The 14894-nt window shown below is 43.2% G+C and overlaps 1 protein-coding gene across 1 annotated transcript in view; it reads right to left on the reverse strand.

Annotated features, from left to right (window-relative positions):
• The window catches only part of CRACR2A (calcium release activated channel regulator 2A), a 142226-nt gene that overhangs the window by 93694 nt on the left and 33638 nt on the right, over positions 1–14894 (reverse strand). The gene's annotated exons all lie outside the window — the stretch shown is intronic.

Genomic DNA, 14894 nt, shown 5'->3' on the forward strand with positions numbered 1-14894 from the left:
CCAAAAAAAAAAAAAAAAAAGAGAGAGAGAGATAAATGGAACAAAATAGAAAATGGACAATCCAGAAATAGACCCTATATTTAACTGATTTTTGACAAGAATGCAAAGGCAATGCAGTGGAGAAAGAATAATCTTTTCAGCAAATGGGACTGGAATAATTGGATATCTATTTGCAAAAAAAAAAAGAAGGTCAATGCACACCTTACACCACATACAAAAGTTGGCTCAAAATGGATCATAGACCTAAATATAATATCTAAAACTATAAAACTACAAGGAGAAAATGTCCTTGTGACCTTGGCTTAGGCAAAGATTCCTTAGGTCTAACCACAATAGCATAATACTTCAAAAAAGGGATAAATTGGACTTAGTGAAATTTTTAAATTTCTGTTGTTTGAAAGATGCCATTTAAGTACAGATTGGGAAAAAATATTTGCAAAGCATATATCTGACAGAGGATTTTGATCCAGAATATAAAAAGAATGCTTAGAATTCATTACTAAGAAAACAAAGAACTCAACTTTTTAAATGGGCAAAACATTTGAACAGCTGCTTCATCAAGTAAGATATACGGATATCAGATAGCTACATGAAAATGCTCAACATCATTAGTCATAAGGGAAATGCAATCTAACACCATACTGAGACACCACTACGCCCCTATTAGAATGGCTAAAATGGGTGGCTCAGTAGGTTAAGCATCCAACTCTTGATCTCAGCTCAGGTCTTGATCTCAGGGTCATGAGATCAAGCCTTGCGCTGAAAAGAATGGCTTAAAAAAAAAATGGCTAGGGCGCCTGGGTGGCGCAGTCTTTAAGCGTCTGCCTTCGGCTCAGGGCGTGATCCCAGCGTTCTGGGATTGAGCCCCACACCAGGCTCCTCCACTGGGAGCCTGCTTCTTCCTCTCCCACTCCCCCTGCTTGTGTTCCCTCTCTCGCTGGCTGTCTCTGTCAAATAAATAAATAAAATCTTTTAAAAAAATGGCTAAAATGAAAAGATTGACATACCGAGTCTAGGTGGAGCAATTGGGTTAGGACCACTCATACACCGCTGGTGGGATTGTGAAATGGTACAGCTCCTATGGGAAACATCTGGAGGTTTCTTTAAAAAGTCAAACAAACTTCTACGCTGCCATTCCACTCCTAAATATTTACCTAAGAGAATATCCTGCCATTCTACTCCTAAATATTTGCCCAAGAGAGTAAAAGCATTCTGTCCACACAAAGACTTGTACATGAACGTTCACAGATGCTTTATTTGTAGTAGCCAAAAACAACACAAATATTCGTCAACAGGTGAATGGGTGAGCAAACTGTCACATACGCACACAATGGAACGCTACTCTGCATTAAAAGGAATAAACTATTGATCCAAGCAACAACATGGATAAATCTTGAGACAATCCTGTGAGCAAAAAAAGCCAGACAGAAAGAGTATATAGTATTTGATCCCGTTTATATAAAATTATAAAAATGAAGACTAATTTATGGCAGAAAAAAGATAAGGGGGGGTGAAGCAGGGTGAGAAGGAGAGATTACAAATGGGTGTGGATACTTCCAGTCTTAAATGTGATCATTTCATGGACACACACACACACGTCTACACCTACACGTCCGTATGTGCATATATAGGCGTATGTACACACACATATATATCCATACATACCTGTATATGTACATATGCATATATATCAGAACTTATCAAATCGTATACCTTTTTTTTTTAAGATTTTATTTATTTATTTGACAGAGATAGAGACAGCCAGCGAGAGAGGGAACACAAGCAGGGGGACTGGGAGAGGAAGAAGCAGGCTCATATTGGAGGAGCCTGATGTGGGGCTCGATCCCATAACGTAGGGATCACGCCCTGAGCCGAAGGCAGACGCTTAACCGCTGTGTCACCCAGGCGCCCCCAAATCGTATACCTTTTTTTTCTTTGAGAGAGAGACAGAAGGAGCGTGAGCAGGGCGGGACAGAGGGGGAAGAGAATCCCAAACAGGCTCCATGCTGAGTGTAGAGAGGGACACAGAGCCCAACTCAGCCGACGTGAGGCTCGATCCCACGACCCTGAAATCATGACCTGGGCCAAAACCAAGAGTCAGACGCTCTACCGACTGAGCCACCCAGGTGCCCCTCAAATTATACACTTTAAATATGTGCAGTTTATTGTATGTCAATAGCTGAATAGAGCTATTTAAAAAGAGACAGAGATAATAGGGCCAGGCCAGTACCTTCTCATATCCCCCAACTTGCAAATCTAACCCCGCCTGATTCTTCCTTCTAAATTCAACTCTGGCATGCAGGAAATGGCAGAAAATTAAGTAATTTCCCTGTGAAAATCCTCAGTCCCTTACTGTAGGGAGCTCAGTGAACTCTGCAAATAAGGGGGTAGGGCAGACCATTCATTCAGCTCCCTTTCTCTTACCCCTTCTCCCCTGGCTTGGCCTGTGATCTTTGCACAGCATCTGTGGGTTTTCCAAGGGAAACAGAAGACAAAACAACAGAAGGGCTTCTGCTTTTGTTTCAAATGCAATGGAAGCCGCGTTACTGGCTTGGCTGTTTCACACTTGAGTGAAGCCCAGGGCTGCTCTGGGCTCAAGGCTGCACTCAGCTTTCTGCCTCGAACATTTTTTGGACCAACGGACAGTACGGCCATAAGAGGGAAACCGGCGGGATATATTCCAAAGGGAAAGGGAAAACGCCATCGCCATCACAAGGGGAACAGTGACACCACGTTTTATCTGCCTGTCTCTATCTGAACTTGCGGACCACTCTTCTCCCTCCAGAGCAGTTTCATAAAAGCCTTTATACACATATGGAAATTATCCAGCCCTCAAACATTTCCAGGAACATTTCCCAGATTTCCGAAGTCATTCTAGCAGCTTAGTAACTGCTGCAGGCGGAAAGGTCATAGATCAAACTAAATCCCTCCTAGAGGTTCTGAGCTCATTTCCCCCTTACTCAGGGCTCGGTGGAGATGGAGAGCAGCTGGTATCCCTGCACACCCCCACCCGCTGTGCACTTGCAAGCAGCCACTAAATCACCCTGATCCCCCCCCCCCAATCTCTCCTGCAGCGGGCCGTTGGGAAATCGAAAGCACAAAAGGCGTCTTCGGGATCTGCTGGAATCTCTTTATTTTTTTTTTTTTTTTTTTTTTTTTATTTTTATTAATAATGATTTTTTATTATATTATGTTAGTCACCATATAGTACATCCCCGGTTTTCGATGTAAGGCTCGATGATTCATTAGTTGTGTATAACACCCAGTGCACCATGCAATATGTGCCCTCCTTACTACCCATCACCGGTCTATCCCATTCCCCCACCCCCCTCCCCTCTGTAGCCCTCAGTTTGTTTCTCATAGTCCATAGTCTCTCATGTTTCATTCCCCCTTCTGATTACCCCCCTTTCTTTATCCCTTTCTTCCCCTACTGATCATTCTAGTTCTTATGTTCCATAGATGAGAGAAATCATATGATAGTTGTCTTTCTCTGCTTGACTTATTTCACTAAGCATTATCTCCTCCAGTGCCGTCCATGTTGTAGCAAATGTTGAGAACTCATTCTTTCTGATTGCTGAGTAATATTCCATTGTATATATGGACCACAACTTCTTAATCCAGTCATCTGTTGCAGGGCATCTCGGCTCCTTCCACGATTTAGCTATTGTGGACATTGCTGCTATGAACATTGGGGTGCATATGGCCCTTCTCTTCACTACGTCTGTATCTTTGGGGTAAACACCCAGTAGTGCAATGGCTGGATCATAGGGTAGCTCAATTTTTAACTTTTTAAGGGACCTCCACACGGTTTTCCAGAGTGGCTGTACCAACTTGCATTCCCACCAACAATGTAGGAGGGATCCCCTTTCTCCACATCCTCTCCAACAATTGTTGTTTCTTGCCTTGTCTATTTTTGCCATTCTAACTGGCGTAAGGTGGTATCTCAGTGTGGTTTTGATTTGAATTTCCTTGATGGCTAATGATTTTGAACATTTTTTCATGTGTCTGTTAGCCATTTGTATGTCTTCATTGGAAAAGTGTCTGTTCATATCTTCTGCCCATTTTTTGATTTGTTTATTTGTTTCTCGTGTATTGAGTTTGAGAAGTTCTTTGTAGATCTTGGATACCAGTCCTTTATCTGTAGTGTCATTTGCAAATATATTCTCCCATTCCGTGGGCTGCCTCTTAGTTTTTCTGACTGTTTCCTTGGATGTGCAGAAGCTTTTAATCTTGATGAAGTCCCATAAATTCATTTTATCTTTTGTTTCTCTTGCCTTTGGGGATGTGTCATATGATCCTCTCAATCGATGCTGAAAAAGCATTTGACAAAATACAGCATCCTTTCCTGATTAAAACCCTTCAGAGTGTAGGAATAGAAGGTACATTTCTCAATCTCATAAAAGCCATCTATGAAAAGCCTACTGCAAATATTATTCTCAATGGGGAAAAGCTGGAAGCCTTTCCCCTAAGATCAGGAACACGACAAGGATGCCCACTCTCACCACTATTATTCAACATAGTACTAGAAGTCCTTGCAACAGCAATCAGACAACAAAAAGGGATCAAAGGTATTCAAATCGGCAAAGAAGAAGTCAAAATGTCTCTCTTCGCAGACGACATGATACTCTATATGGAAAACCCAAAAGAAGCCACTCCCAAACTATTAGAAGTTATAGAGCAATTCAGTAACGTGGCGGGATACAAAATCAATGCTCAGAAATCAGTTGCATTTCTGTACACGAATAACGAGAACGAAGAAAGAGAAATCAGGGAATCCATCCCATTTACAATAGCACCAAAAACCATACGTTACCTTGGAATTAACTTAACCAGAGACGTAAAGGACCTTTATTCTAGAAACTATAAATCACTCTTAAAAGACATTGAGGAAGACATAAAAAGATGGAAAGATATTCCATGCTCATGGATCGGAAGAATTAACATAGTTAAAATGTCCATGCTACCCAGAGCAATCTACACTTTCAATGCTATCCCGATCAAAATACCGAGAACGTTTTTCAAAGAACTGGAACAAATAGTCCTTAAATTTGTATGGAACCAGAAAAGACCCCGAATCTCCAAGGAACTGTTGAAAAGGAAAAACAAAGCTGGGGGCATCACAATGCCGGATTTCGAGCTGTACTACAAAGCTGTGATCACAAAGACAGCATGGTACTGGCACAAAAACAGACACATAGACCAATGGAATAGAATAGAGAGCCCAGAAATGGACCCTCAGCTCTTTGGGCAACTAATATTTGATAAAGCAGGAAAAAACATCCGGTGGGAAAAAGACAGTCTCTTCAATAAATGGTGCTGGGAAAATTGGACAGCTACATGCAAAAGAATGAAACTTGACCACTATCTCACACCATACACAAAAATAAACTCCAAATGGATGAAAGACCTCGATGTGAGACAGGAATCCATCAAAATTCTAGAGGAGAACATAGGCAGCAACCTCTACGACATCAGCCAATGCTGGAATCTCTTTAATCATCCTGCTTTAGTGGAGTTGATCTCCATGGCTCAGAGTCTCAGCCATTCACTCTGAGCGGACAGCGTCAAAAGAAGGCAGGGGGGGGGGGGGCAAGCAGGTCCGTCAAACTGCAGAGGGCGCAGGAGGGGTGCTGAGCAAAGCCTTCAAACACAACTAGGAATGGATGTGAAATGCTCCCGAGGGAAGGTACGCAGTGCGCCTCCTGGGCAGGAACAGGTCAAGGAGGAATCAAGGCCTCAGATGGGAGGTGTTTCCTAGGACTGAGCAAAGGCAAGACTTTCAGTCCCTTCTCCATCCTATAAAAACAGTCTGTGTAGGTCCCGGCGGACTCTCGGTGTGGGGTATGCCTTCAGGTCACAGGTCTAAGTCCGCCTTCTCTGAGAAGTCTTACTGGCCGCCCAGTCTGGACTGCGTAGGCCACTGTCCCTTTGAATACTTACTGACTCTCTCACGCTTTCAGCATTAGAACATACTGCTTGGTCTGGTTGGCTAGACTTTCCAGTGTACATGCTAGGCCTTACTTCTTCCTCGAAGGCAGAAGCTCTATCTCCATAAATTTTAGTGAGCATGAAGCTGATATTTGAACATTTAAATAAACAAATGCCCCACCAATTCCCAGTCTGGTACTTGCACATAGCAGGTGCCTATAAAGTGTGGCTTCTTACCTGACCATGGACAGTGAGGGCTGAAGACTGGTAAATATTTGTGGCACAATGAAAAATACATATTTGGTCTTTGCCCCTGGTTCCTGGCACAGAGGTCTTGAAATCTGAGTGAAAGGAGTGTCGTTTGCTCTTCATCAGGAGCCCCTTTTGACCGCACCTGAGTTTATGGGGGAAGCGCTGACTCTTGGTGGGCTTTTAGATACCTTCAGGATGGGGCCTGGGTGCCGGAGCAAACAACCAGGAGAGGGGACAGTTGACCTTCAGGAAGGACAGAGGGGCTGAGGCTTGAGTTCAATCACCAGTGGGCAACGACTGAATCAGTCATGACTACATAAGGAAACCATCAAAGTCCCTAACCAACCGATGGGGCTCGGGAGCTTCTGGGTTGGTGAACACAGGGTGGAGGTGAGAGGGCATGGACGCGTCATACCCCCCCCCATACACACCTCCCCTTGCCCTTCTCATCTCTCCCCTTTGGCTGTTCCTGAGCTGCATTCTTTATAATAAATACACATAAGTGAAGCACTTTCCTGAGTCCCGTGAGTCGTTCCAGCGCATCACTGATGGCGAGGAGGGGAACGTCCGGCCAGTCAGTCAGACAGATGGGCAACAGCCTGGGACTTGAGAGCGGCATCTGAGGGGGGCTGTCTTGTGGGAAGGAGCCCTCAGTTGAGGGTCAACGCTAAACTCTGGGGAGTTAGCGTCAGAGCTGAAGCGAGGCATGGGACACACGTTTGTGTCAGAAACGGCGGTAAAAAAACAGACACTGCAATATTTGACAATCTGTTCTCCAGGGTGAGGAGGGGGAAAACCCTGATTTGTGGCATTTGCCTGTTTCTAGAGTGTCAGGGTTCCTATCATGGCCCATTTCAAGCTACCAGCAATCAGCCCTCACTGAGAAAGAACTTGTGAGGCTACTGTTCCTGCACAGGGTGTCCTGATGTCTGCATCCCCAGGACTGTCTGCACAGGGGAAGGTGGCTGCTGCCCCCTCAGGCCCTGCCCCCCACCTCCCCCTGCCTGAGACTTAAGGGGCACGGCCCATTTCGAATGCATCTTTTTTTTCTTAAAGATTTTATTTATTTATATGGGAGAAAGAGAAGGAGAGAGAGAGATAGAGAGAGCACAAGCAGGGGGAGGGGCAGAGGGAGAAGCAGACTCCCCACTGAGCAGGCAGCCCTATGCGGGGCTCGATCCCAGGACCCTGGGATCATGACCTGAACTGAAGGCAGATGCTCAATCGACTGAGCCACTGAGGCATCCCCTCAAATGCACCCTTGTACTTGAGGAAAATGTGCTGTGACCAAACATCAGGGTTTCATTGGTGGCCTGCCCGCTATTCATGTGTGTGCCCTTCCCCTCCTCCGCACAGCTCTGGGCAGACCCTCTGGTGGGACCAGGACAGTGAGGCGGGTATATGGCTCCCTTCGGTGAGGAAAAAAGATGCCACTTTGCAGGACCCCTTTCACCACCCTACTGCTCAAGACTGAAGTCTTTAGCACAGGAACCAGACCAGTCTGGAAAGGAGACTTTCCCTGCACTGTATGCAACTGTTACCTACTTCTTGGACACACGGTGCAGGGGGCCTTTGGACCAATCCCACCCCTTCTCCAACAGGCCTCTTACTGTAGTGGATAAGAACACAAACTCCCAAGGCCAGGCTGCCCACAGCTATGGTTATTATTCCTTTTTTTTAAGATTTTATTTGTAAGTAATCTCTACACCCAACGTGGGGCTTGAACTTACAGCCCCTTCTGACTGAGCCAGCCAGGCGCCCCTGGTTATCATTCTTTTTACGGAATTCAAGTGTGCTGCTCCACTCCAGATAAAATTCTAACAGAACTAATAAGCAAAAAAAAAATACTACATGAAGAGATACACTCAAGCAGCCCATAAATCTCCCACTGACCGCTGCAGCTGGGTGGGACGTCGTGGCGTGATGGCGCCCACCCAAGGCCACCGGGAAGGCCACACGCCTTGTCAGCCCAAATAAAGGGGCAGGTGTACGGAAGGAAGTGCCTTTGGGGGGGCAATCTTACCACTCTGCTGCCTGCTGTGGCTTATGCAACGGCTATATCCTGCCTCCTCTTCCCTCAAATTAGGTCCAATTTCCTTGTTCTCGCCTCAAGGGAGACAGGGAACAGCTGTCTTCTATCTCCATAAAATAACTCTTCCAGGTCTGGACAACTATTATTAAACATCCCCCTTCACACTTCTCTTGCTCTATTATAAGATACATTAAAGGCCCTGATAACGGTTTGAGGTCTCCGTGAGATGATTGCTGTTCACCCCAATTCCTCTAATAATTAGTGGTTGTAAACCACTTTGAAGATAAAAGGCATTTTATAAGAGCTAAGTCCTATTATGATTCGCTTTCCAATATTTCCTTGCTGATGCTGATGAGCACATCAAAGCCAAACGTCGCCACAGCGTGATATCTGGTGGTTAATTAGATCTCGTTCAAGGCGGCTGGTATATATTAAAGAAACTGCTGCAAAATTTAACAACATTAAAAAAGTGCCTGCTTTCTTCCCAACACGAACAAGCTCTTTTCAAAGGCTGTCAGGGCTGATGCCTGCAAGACAAGTGCCCCGTGAGGACCAAGAGCTAGTCGATCTTCGGGGCCTGGAGGAGAAAGACCCGATAATGGCACCTGGCTTTGTATGAAGGCTTATTGGTGTCGACATGATTCTAGGGACCCTGTCTCATTTTATTTTGTTTTGGCCATCTTTCTGCAATACGAGCAAGCAAAGTAACACCATCCCTGCTTGGTGGACGAGGAAGCTACAAAATGCGCTTTAGAGGTAAACATCAGAGTATAGAGTTGGGCAAAGTTAAGGCACAAGTGATCGGGGTGACACTGATGATGCCACCCACATCCCCTGGGATATTTGTGCACACACACACACACACACACACACACACCCACGTCTGCACGCCTTTGCTTCCAACTCCCTGCACCTGTGCCTCTTAGAAGGCCAGCCCTTGGACTGCTGCCGTGGCTTCGTCCACACAGAGCCGGAAGTGCCCAGGTTCCCCAGTCACCTCAAAACAGCTGACAGCCAACGATGGGCTGGGGCAAAGTAGGAGCTGTGATTTACAGCTTAGATCACTTTTGTGGGACCAGGCTGAGGCTGGAGCTCCACCTGACACAGCCCTTGGCCACTTCCCCTCTCTTGTCCTGCTTCCCACCCCTTCACTGCATTCTCCTGGGAGCACTGCCTCAATTCCATCCTTGCACATGGATCCCCCTCTCAGGACCTGCTTCTGGGGAACCCAGGCTAAGACAACTCTCTCGACTCAGTATTCATGAGAACATTTTGCGTGCTTCCTGTTAAATACATTCTGCCAGTTCCCCTCAATTCCAAAACCTCCTTACCAGGTCTCCAACCCGAAATATCTATGGTTCTCTGTGTCCCCCCCAGGCCACCAAGCCTCTTTACTCTCAGAGCCCCTGTTTTCCCTGGGATTGTGATATTCTAACTGCTTCTAGAAAAACTAACCTCTGGGCTCTCTGTGGGCACATGGAAAGCACTGAACCAGGCAGATGGGGTGAGAGATACAAAGATATATTTAAGACTATCCCTTTCCTCAATGAATTTACAATTTTGCAGGGAAACAAGATACCAATAAAGGAGGTAGAGGATGAGAGCCACATGGGTGCACACGAGGAAAGCTTCAGGAGCAAGCAACGCTCGGAACAGCCCCCCAAAACGAGGCCACTGTCCACAGCACTCCACACCATCCAATTCTGGCTCTTTTATTTAATCTTAAATGTTCAAGAAAATGGAGGTCAGCTCTGGCAGAGATAATCCGAATGAGTGGGTAATCCATAAAAAGACCCGCTTGCATTTAATTCTGGTTTGCGTTATGTTTTTTTAAATAGTACTTCCTTGGGAAACAGCTTCATAGAGGTTAAGTAATTTGTCTTAAGAAAACAGCTAATTAGTGACGTAGTGTGAATTCAATCCTAAGCCTTCCTGCCTCTTTAAAACCTCAGTTTCTCTATCTGTGAAATGGGACCAATGATTCCCACTTCACTGAATTGTGATAAGAGTTCAAAAAAATAATATACACAGGGTATCAAAAAAATCGGGTGCAATAAGCATGATATAGTAGGTGATGAGTATTATTATTCCCAGAGGTGATGTTATTGAGCCAAAGTGTATTTTATATGCATATTTTAAAGGTTCTTAATACAGACTACCAAACTGCTTTCCAAAAACAAAAACAAAAAAACACAAAAAACAAAAACAAAAATAAAACCCCAAACACAGTTAAGCAAGCCAGGACAGCATTGCCAAGGGGAGCTGACCATGCCTTCTTCCTGCTTTCAGGATAAATCTTACATCTGTAGGACGACCACCACCTCTTTCTAGACATCTTCCTCCACCTCCCTCACCACATTCGCTGCCCCCCAAATGATTTCCTATTCTCTCGGCAATTAATTCTCTCGGCATCTTCAAACATACTGTTTACTTGCCTGGCATGCCCCTCCCCTTGTCTATGCTAAGTCCCATGAACACTGAAGAATTGCATTTAAAGAACACTTTCTCTAAGAAATCCTCTTGACCTCAGCACAGTCTGACTTACATGCTCTTCCTCTGGGCTTCCAGAGCCTGCTGGACTCAGGTCTGCTGCAGGGATTAGTCATGGTAGAGATTCACTTGTCAGTACTCCTCCATCCCTCTCTCTCTCTCTCTCTCTCTCTCTCTCTCTCTCTCTCACACACACACCACCTGCAAATGCCTTGAAAGAATGGATTACATCTCATTCCCTGCACCTAGCAAAATATCTGGCTCACTGACAAAGCTAAGTGAATGAACATCTATAAATAATAATAAACATGCGAGCCCATGTCCTCTTTTCTGATTTAAGCTGAAGCAGAAAAGGAAACCAAGCAGCACTGTTTCACGTACCTCTACAACAGCCACTCAACGAGCTAAATTCAAACATTTTCCCCCAGGTCACAGTCCTGCAAGAATTGCAATGAGTTTGGATAGCATATTCTTATCACGAATTTTAGTGGCTGGTAGAAAATGAAAGGGGAAGAAGGACAACAATGAATCCAAACTGCAAAGATGCTGGTAGAAAATGAAAGGGGAAGAAGGACAACAATGAATCCAAACTGCAAAGATAAGCCTACCTGGCAACTCAGCTTAACCTCACCTCATCAAACCTCCGGTCTGAGTTCCTTCTCTATTACCCATTCTTGTTCTGTCTCAAGCTCCTCTAACAAGAGGCTGACAGGAACCACAGTGCCTTAAAAGGTTTTGACTAGGCATCGAAAAATCTGATTCAAGTGCTGACTTCACCACATTGTAGCCTTGGGAAAATGGGTTCATTTCTCTGAAGAGGTTATTCTACCTCTTCATCCCAACGGAGGAAGGTCAGATGACACACTGAAGGTGGGAGTGAATTGCAGTGCTACATACAAACACAAATATATCCTTATCATTGCTACAGGAGAGAGCAGAGAGCAGAGGAAGGAAAGCAGAAGACAGTGGGCATGCTCCCCTGGGGAATGGATTCCTGTGAACAACTGTGGAACAGCAAATCATAGACAGAGGCCAGCAAAGGTTCCAGGCTTTTCTGCCCCATGTCAAAGAGCTAGGAAAAGTGACGAACTTTCTCCTGCAGAGGCATTGCTTAAACAAACTTAAGTGACATCTACTTATTTCACCAATTTCCCCAATGTAGTAGAGCTGACCTCTGTCATCCAGGTTTTAAGAAATGATGTACCCATATCCCTGATGAATAGATGCAAAAATTCTCAACAAAATACTAGCAAACCGAACTCACCAGCACTGTTAAAAGGATCATACACCACGATCAAGTGGGTTTCATCCCTGGGTTGCACACATGGTTCAACATATGCAAATCAATGAATATGATACATCACATCGATGAAATGAATTATTATAAAATCATATGATCACCTCAATAGATGCAGAGAAAGCATTTGACATTCAACATCCATTCATGATAAGAACTCTCAAAAAATTGGGTACAAAAAAACATACCTCAACATAATAAAGGCCATATATGAAAAGTACACAGCTAACACCATACTCACTGGTGAAAGGTTGAAAGCTTTTCCCCTAAGATCAGGAACAAGACAAGGATGCCAATCCTCACCACTCCTAATCAACACACTAGAAGTTCTAGCCACAGCAATCAGGCACAGAAAATAAGTAACAAGCATCCAAACTGGAAAGGAAGAAGTAAAATCGTCTGTGTGTTGATAACATGATTTTATGTACAGAAGATCCTAAAAAGTCCACCAAAAAACTGTTAGATCTGATAAAAAAATCAGTAAAGTTGCAGGATACAAAATCAATATACGAAATCAGTATTATTTCTGTACACTAACAACAAATTATCTGAAAAAGAAATTGAAAAAAAATCCTGTTTACAATAGGATCAAAAATAAAACACTTAGGAATAAATTTAACCAAGAGGGTAAAACATCTAAACACTAAAAACTATGAGACATTAATAAAGGAAATTAAAGAAGATACAAATAAATGGAAAGATATCCCATGTTCATGGATTAGAAGAATTAATATTGTTAAAATGTCCATAACTGAACTGGAAGAAATCAGAGAGGGAGACAAACCATGAGAGACTCTGGACTCTGGGACACAAGCTGAGGGTTACAGAAGGGAGGCGGGTGGGAGGATGGGGTAGCCGGGTGATGGGTATTAAGGAGGGCACATGTTGTGATGAGCACTGGGTGTTATATGCAACTAATGAATCATTACTACTACATCAAAAACTAATGATGTACTATATGCTGGGTAACTGAACATAATAAAAAAAAATGTCCATACTACCCAAAGCTGTCTACAGATTCAATGCAATCCCTCTTAAGATTCCAATGGTATTTTTTGCAGAAATAGAAAAAACAATCCTAAAATTATTTTGGAACCACAAAAGACTCCAAAGAGCTAAAGCATACCTGAGAAAGAGGGATAGAACTGAAGGTATCATGCTTCCTGCTTTCAAGCCATACTATAAAGCTGTAGTAATCAAAACAGTACGGTACCAGCATAAAGACAGATGTATATACCAATGGAACATAATTGAGCCCCCAAATAAACCCACACATATACATTCACAAAAATTAACTTGAAATGGATTAAAAACTTAAATGTAGGGATGGCTGGGTGGCTCAGTCATTAAGTGTCTGCCTTCGGCTCAGGTCATGATCCCAGCGTTCTGGGATTGAGCCCTGCGTTGGGCTCCCTGCTTAGTGGGAAGCCTGCTTCTCCCTCTCCCATTCCCCCTGCTTGTGTTCCCTCTCTCGCTGTCACTCTCTCTGTCAGATAAATAAATAAAATCTTTAAAAAAAAAAAACTTACATGTAAGACCTGACACTACAAAACTTCTAGAAAAAAACCATAGGGAAAAACTCTTTGACACTGGTCTTGGCAACATTTTTTTGGGTATTTGGGTATGACAACAGAAGCAAAGGCAACAAAAGCAAAAATAAACAAGTGGAACTACATCAACTAAAAAAGCTTCTGCACAGGAAAAGAAACCAGCAACAAAATAAAAAAGCAACCTACAAAATGTAAGAAAATACTTGCAAACCACATATCTGATAAGGGTTATATTTAAAACATATAAGAAAATGATACAAGTCAATAGCAAAACAGAAACAAAACCAACAAAAAACCCCAAATAATCCAATTAAAAATGAACAAAGGACCTAAATGAACATTTTTCCAAAAAAGATATTCATTTAAACAGACAACAAGGACGTGAAAATGTGCTCAACATCACTCATCATCAGGGAAATGCAAATCAAAACCACAATGAGATACCACCTCCTACTGTTAGAACAGCTCTTCTCAAAAAGACATGGTGAGGTGAGGACATGGAGAAAAGGGAAGCCTGTGCACTGGGTGGGAACGCAAACTGGTGCACCCACTGTGGAAAAGAGTATGGAGGTTCCTCAAAAAGTTAAAAATAGAACCACCACACAATCCAACAGTTCAATTTCTGGGTATATATCCAAAGGAAATAAAATAATTACCTCAAGGAGATACCTATATCCCCATGTTCACTGCGGCATTGTTTACAATAGCCAAGACGTGGAAACAACCTAAAGTATCCATCAATGGATGAATTCATAGAGAAATATGATACATTACATATCACATATATATGTGTGTGATAATAATATATATGAATAATATAACATGAATAATATAATCTTATATGTAAATAAGATATTTATATCTCTATGTTTATATATAAATAAGATATTATTCAGCCATAAAATGTAATATACTCAGCCACAAAAAAAGAAGAAATCCTGCCATTTGTGACAACACAAATCTCGAGGGCATTATGCTGAGTGACATATGTCAGAGAAAGACAAATACTGTATGATCTCACTTACAGGTGGAATCTAAAAAACACAGAACTCATAGAAACAGAGAACAGATTGGTGGCTGCCAGACGTGGGGAATGGGGGGTGGGGGGAATGGGTGAAGGTGGTCAAAAATCATAAACTTCTAGTTATTCGATAAATAAGTCCTGGGGATGTAATGTACAGGGTGGTGACTAGCATTGACAATACTGTATTGTATCTTTGAAAGTGGGTGAGAGAGCTGACCTGAAAGTTCTTATCACAAGAGAAAAATTGTAACTATGTGCTGTGATAGACATAAGCAAAACTAAATGTGCTAATTGTTTCTCAATTACACATCTATGAAATCA

This window comes from Ursus americanus, chromosome 25 (assembly GCF_024610735.1).
Source record: "Ursus americanus isolate L20-20 chromosome 25, mUrsAme1.1.p, whole genome shotgun sequence".
NCBI lineage: Eukaryota > Metazoa > Chordata > Mammalia > Carnivora > Ursidae > Ursus > Ursus americanus.